General features: G+C 39.4%; 1 long non-coding RNA gene across 1 annotated transcript; it reads right to left on the bottom strand.

Annotated features, from left to right (window-relative positions):
- Positions 1-4,936: 4,936 nt before the first annotated feature.
- On the bottom strand, positions 4,937-5,938 carry LOC133642214 (uncharacterized). Its single transcript, XR_009824482.1, has 2 exons — positions 5,892-5,938; positions 4,937-5,585 (listed from the first exon to the last, which is right to left on the bottom strand). It is a non-coding gene; the product is annotated as an uncharacterized LOC133642214 (long non-coding RNA).
- Positions 5,939-7,064: the final 1,126 nt, after the last annotated feature.

Raw genomic sequence — 7,064 nt, 5'->3', positions numbered from 1 at the left:
GAAGACAGTTGTAGGTGGGATCAGTGTATTAGCAGCGGACTACAGCAACACAACCAGGAGGACTTTGTTGGAGCGCTAGCCGCGCTAGCCGCGCTAGCCGCGCTAGCCGCCGACTTCACCTTGACTTCCTACGTCTCCGGGCCGCCAAACGCATCGGGTGAAGTCCTTCGTCCTTCTGCCGATCGCTGGAACGCAGGTGAGCACGGGTGTTGATGAGCAAATGAGGGCTGGCTGGCGTAGGTGGAGAGCTAATGTTTTTAGCAGAGCTCTGTGCAGTCCGGTTGCTAAGTTAGCTTCAATGGCGTCGTTAGCACAGCATTGTTAACCTTCGCCAGCCTGGAAAGCATTAACCGTGTATTTACATGTCCACGGTTTAATAGTATTGTTGATTTTCTATCTATACTTCCAGTCAGGGGTTTATTTCTTTTGTTTCTATATGCAGTTAAAGCAAGATGCTATCACGTTAGCTCGTAGCTAAAGCATTTCGCCGATGTATTGTCGTGGAGATAAAAGGCACTGAATGTCCATTTCGCGTTCTCGACTCTCATTTTCAAGAGGATATAGTATCCGAGGTGGTTTAAAATACAAATCTGTGATCTACAATAGAAAAAGGAGAGTGTGGAATCCAATGAGCCAGCTTGTACCTAAGTTACGGTCAGAGCGAAAAAAGATACGTCCATCGCTGCCTCTCAAGTCATTCACTGTAACGTTCCTCATCTACGAATCTTTCATCCTCGCTCAAATTAATGGGGTAATCATCACTTTCTCGGTCCGAATCTCCCTCGCTCTATTGTAAACAACGGGGAATTGTGAGGAATACTAGCTCCTGTGACGTCACGCTACTTCCGGTACAGGCAAGGCTTTTTTTTTATCAGCGAGCAAAAGTTGCGAACTTTATCGTCGATTTTCTCTACTAAATCCTTTCAGCAAAAATATGGCAATATCGCAAAATGATCAAGTATGACACATAGAATGGATCTGCTATTCCCGTTTAAATTAAAAAAAATCATTTCAGTAGGCCTTTAACAATGCTGTTGCTAACGACGCTAAGTCTAACTTAGCAACTTAGCAACCGGACCTCACAGAGCTATGATAAAAACATTAGCGCTCCACCTACGCCAGCCAGCCCTCATCTGCTCATCAACACCCGTGCTCACCTGCGTTCCAGCGATCGACGGCGCGACGAAGGACTTCACCCCAACACAGATGCGGTTGGCGGCTAGCATCGGCTGGCGCGTCTGCTATCCAAGTAAGTCCTTCTTGTTGTGTTGCTACAGCCAGCCGCTAATACACCGATCCCACCTACAACTTTCTTCTTTGCAGCCTCCATTGTTCATTAAACAAATTGCAAAAGATTCACCAACACAGATGTCCAGAATACTGTGGAATTATGAAATGAAAACACAGCTTTTTGTATTGGCTTCAATGGGGAAGCCATACCTCTGTTCTCCTGGCTACGTCACGTGCATACGTCATCATCCAAAGGCGTTTTCAACCGGAAGTTTAGCGGGAAATTCAAAATTGCACTTTATAAGTTAACCCGGCCGTATTGGCATGTGTTGCAATGTTAAGATTTCATCATTGATATATAAACTATCAGACTGCGTGGTCGGTAGTAGTGGGTTTCAGTAGGCCTTTAAGTCCCGTTTTGGGGGTGATTTGAGCCTGTTGCATGTTCTGTGTGTGTATTCTTTTAATCTGGAATGTGTTTATTATGGTTTTAGAATGGGTTGCGGCCCAAAAAAAAATCAGCCCTACGGCCGCACTTTGGACACCCCCCGACTTGAGCCTACTACTTCCTACAGCAGGGGTCGGCAACCCAAAATGTTGAAAGAGCCATATTGGACCAAAAATACAAAAAAAAATCTGTCTGGAGCCGCAAAAAATTAAAAGCCATATTACATGTGTCATGAGATATAAATTTAATTAAGAGGACTTAAATTAAACTAAATGAGCTCAAATATAGCTACAAATGAGGCATAATGATGCAATATGTACATATCGCTAGCCTAAATAGCATGTTAGCATCGATTAGCTTGCAGTCATGCAGTGACTAAATATGTCTGATTAGCACTCCACACAAGTCAATAACATCAACAAAACTCACCTTTGTGCACTCACGCACGACGTTAAAAGTGTGGTGGACAAAATGAGACAGAAAAAGTGGCATAAAACACGTCCTAGAAAGTCGGAGAAGTTTATACATGTAAACAAACTATACGGTGAGTTCAAAGACCGCCAAAATAAGTAGGAAAAAACGGCGCTCGCCAAATACTCGAATGAGTGAAGCATATTTAATATAAACAGTGTGATTTATAACAATTAGGGAGGTTTGTGTCATGTTTGTCCTCCTACAGAAACCATACTAAAACAAAAAACTACATTTTTTCCCCTCATCTTTTTCCATTCTTCATACATTTTTGAAAAATCTCCAGAGAGCCACTAGGGCGGCGCTAAAGAGCCGCATGCGGCTCTAGAGCCGCGGGTTGCCGACCCCCGTCCTACAGTATAAAGCTGCATTGTACCTTATATAAAAATATATATTTTGTTAAAACAACCCAGTCATGTCACATGCATGTTCGTCTGCATTATACTAAATTACTGTAAACGGTCACTGGAAGGATTCTAGCCCCACCCCTGGCATGCCCAGCATCAGGTCCCCATGGCCCTAACCCAGACAGACTGGTGGCAGAGGAATAGTCATTAGGCTGTTAACTGCAGCCAGAACAAGCCGCCTTTACAGCTGCCATAAATACACGAACCTGAATGCAGAGCGAGGGGAGAAGGGGTCGGTGCCACCATTCCTGGTGAGTGGTCAATGAGTCATACAACTTTTCATTAAATAAATACCCAATGTTACTAATGGGCAAACTCTCTGTCAAAGCGTATCCGATTTCAACAAAATTTGTTCACAGAGAAAGAAAGTGTAATATCAAACCAAGTTTCATCCGGATTTGATCCAGAGCGCACATTTGGCATCGATTTAATTTAACATGGAAAATCCCTTTCAACATGTTCTGCTTTTTTTTTGTTAATGTTGAATCCGGACCTTGGGGGAACTTTTACCTTATGATACTTATTATGATTTTGTTTTTGGATTTTTCATGGCACTCTGAGGAAAGTCTAGTAATAGGATGGATGAAATCAACTAAAGTATCGATCCCATCAAGCGAGTATCGATCCAATGTAAACACACACCTTAGTATCGATACTTAGGTTGATTGGCCCTAGGGTGTGAATGTTGTCTGTCTATCTGTGTTGACCCTGCGATGAGGTGGCAACTTGTCCGGGGTGTACCCCGCCTTCCGCCCTAATGCAGCTGGGATAGGCTCCAGCATGCCGCAACCCTAAAAGGGACAAGCGGTATAAAATGAATGGATGGATGGAGTATCGATACTAACCATATTTAGATGGATACGCCAACACCTAGTTTAAAGCACCCTGAGGCTGTTCCCTGGTATCAGTTGAAAAATAGTGAAGTGATATCAGGAACTGATGTGATTTCATATCGTATTGTGCTCGAGGCACGTGTGTGTCTGTACAATTTATATTTGGGAATTTGCAACGAAAAAAAAAAAGATTATACATACATACATACATACATGTATACACACACACACACACACACACACACATACATATATATATATATATATATATATATATATATATATATATATATATATATATATATATATATATATATATATATATATATATATATGTATATGTATATGTGAATAATAACATATGTTGCTTTATTAATTGAATTCAATATTAACATACAGCAAAAGTGTATAAATAAGTAATGATACTCATTAAAGGTAATAGGTACTACAATATATTAACAGCATATAGGGTTGTACGGTATACTGGTACTAGTATAGTATTGCGGTACTAATTAATCAAAAACGGTACTATACTCTGTTTAAAAAGTACCGATTCCCCATTTAAAAAAAATAAAAAATACGGGCATGACAGCGCGTCGTCTAGTCATTTCTGGTTTTAAGAGCAGAGGAGCATGTTCGGCAGCACACAATCACAGAGTACTTACAATCAGACAAAGTGCGTTGACAGAAAAAGGGAGAACGGACGCATTTAGGCCTAAAAACTAAAGATAAAGGTGAAGCTATAACACTGAAACGCCCTCAGGAAGAGGCGCTTTAAGACATGACTAGCTAACTAGCAGCTAAAGTCCATCCGCAGTCAGCAGTGTTTTAGCTACTTCTAAATCAGTAATCCTCGCCTCCATGGTGACGAATAAAGTAGGTTTCATACAAGTATCATCCCCTCAGGACGAGGAATAGCTAAACATGCTTCACAACACACCGTAGGAGGATACAATAGCTCACGAATGACGCCGGTCCTGAATGTAAACAAATGCCATGGGTGGATCTACACCTGAAATTCACTGTAATGATATCAAGTACAAGAGCGTATCTAGTCTATACTACTATGATTACATCAATATTTCCTTTTTTTAAATTCATATTATGTTTATAAACTCAGGAAATATGTCCCTGGACACATGAGGACTTTGAATATGACCAATGTATGATCCTGTAACTACTTGGTATCTGCTCGATACCAAGTGGTATTATTCAAAACTAATGTAAAGTATCCACACAACCGAATAATAAGTGTTTATTGCATTTAACAGAAGTGTAGAGAGAACATGTTGAAACGGAAAATAACCAGATATTAACGGTAAATGAACACGTGGATTAATAATCAATTTATACAGCTGGTCACTCATAATTTTGACAAAATAGAATGAGAAATGACACCGAATGTTACTGCACATGTCAGCAGACTAAATTAGAAAGCCTTTGTTTGCTTACTTACTACTAAAAGACAAGTTGTCTTGTATGTTCACGCTTTTATTTAAGGACAAAATTGTTCTTCGATAGTAATAGCATACAAAAATAAACAGGAGTTACTATAAAATTTTATTCAATACAAAAAAATCTAAAACAATAGCATAAACAAAAGTGCTAAATACTGAAAACCATTGTTTTCTATAGCTTTAGTTTTTATTGCACATGTTTGGTACAAAACATTTAATTAAAATATATGTCTCCCGGCTGACCTGGGAACGCCTCGGGATCCCCAGGGCGGAGCTTTACGAAGTGGCTGGGGAGAGGGAAGTCTGGGCTTCTCTGCTTAGGCTGCTGCCCCCGCGACCCGACCTCGGATAAGCGGAATAAAATGGATGGATGGATGTGATGAGACAAGTTCGGTCATCTGGTCAGGATGCCACCCGAACGAGGTGTTTAGGGCACGTCCGACCGGTAGGAGGCCACGGGGAAGACTGTCTACCGGCTGGCCTGGGAACGCCTCGGGATCCCCTGGGAGGAGCTTCCCTGCTTAGGCTGCTGCCCCCGTGACCCGACCTCGGATAAGCGGAAGAAGATGGATGGATGTGCAAATAAGGGCACAAACCACGGAACTTCTTTTGTATTAGGCAAACGTGCAGCAGAATAGGCAGGGCAGAGCAGTGCATAAAAATTAACTATAACAGGAGACTGATTGGCAACCAGGTGCAGATGTGTGCCGTGTGCCAATCAGGCAGCAGGTGTGTACGCCTGTGCACTAAAGGAAAAAGCAAATGTAAATCCAAAACAGCCGCAAAAGTTTAACAAATGCATTGTATATAATATCATAAAAATGAAATAGTTCCTTGTAATGACTGGGTCACATTTTACTGGGGGGTCGTTCTCCCAAGATGCAGCAGGAAGTCCAGAGGCGACGTGAAGGTGAGGCAATGATTTATTGTCCATGAAATCATGCAAAAATACAACAGACCGAAAAGCGTACCGATAGCGTGGGAGCTATGGTGAAGCTGAGCGCAGAGACAGGAATCAAAAATTGTAGAAAAATACTTAGCGTACGGGTTGCATGGAAGCAAGTCGAAAACGTCGTCACTGTTGTGTGATGCAAACAAGGAAGCAAGCCTGATTGTGGCGAGAAACGGGAATAAATAGCTCTCTGATTAGTGCCCAGGAGCAGGTGAGCGTCCCGAACACTAATCAGAGGCAGGTGAACTTAATCTGCAGTCATGGCAACTAAAGCACAAACCCAGAGGTGCTGAACACAGATCTGAGGAAGTCAAACTAACAGAACAAAACAGGATCCGGGCAACGGATCATAACAGTTCCTATCACAATTCCAAAACAATATGTGCATTAATTTCTCTACGCCTGATTTTATGCTGTTGTTTCCTTTTAATTTTAGGTGTTACAAAACAAAAAGTAGTATATTCTTCCAGGATACAGGAACTCCATTTAGCCCCGCAAATTGGTGGATGTATTATGAATTTTCTTTCTTTCTTTCTTTCTTTCTTTCTTTCTTTCTTTCTTTCTTTCTTTCTTTCTTTCATGTTTATTTCGAATATGTAGACAAAACAAAAATAAACAAATTTTGCAAAAAAACAACAAAAAAGCCATTCAAGAATGAATAACAAAAACAATAATAATTATAATAATAATAGTAATAATAAAAAGCAAAAAGAAACAAGAAATGAAAATAAACGATGTAAACATATCCGAAAAGGAGTGAGAAGAAGTAAAAACGTATGTACTCCCACCCCTCTTATTACTTACTGTATGTTTAATAATAATAATAATAATAATAATAATAGTATACAAAAATGTTATGTTATATAAATACATATACAAATATAAGTATGTACATATATATATATATATATATATATATATATATATATATATATATATATATATATATATATATATATATATATATATATATATATATATATATATATATATATATATATATATATATATATCTACAACATACATTTAACAAGTAACTATGAATGTGACACAACAGCGTGTATACATAGTATACATATACATACACATACAAACCTACTGACTCTTAGTGCAGTTCACTATATCCTGTGAACAATATATTTTTGTACAATCTTTTAAAAACATTGATGCTTAGACTTTGCTTATGTACTTCGCTCAGGCCATTAATAATAAAAAAAATATTGCAATATAAATGGATGTCATACATTTTACATCAGTGTCAAACTG

This window comes from Entelurus aequoreus, linkage group LG25, assembly GCF_033978785.1.
Source record: "Entelurus aequoreus isolate RoL-2023_Sb linkage group LG25, RoL_Eaeq_v1.1, whole genome shotgun sequence".
Classification (NCBI taxonomy): Eukaryota; Metazoa; Chordata; class Actinopteri; order Syngnathiformes; family Syngnathidae; genus Entelurus; species Entelurus aequoreus.
This window is presented reverse-complemented; position numbering and strand designations above follow the sequence as displayed.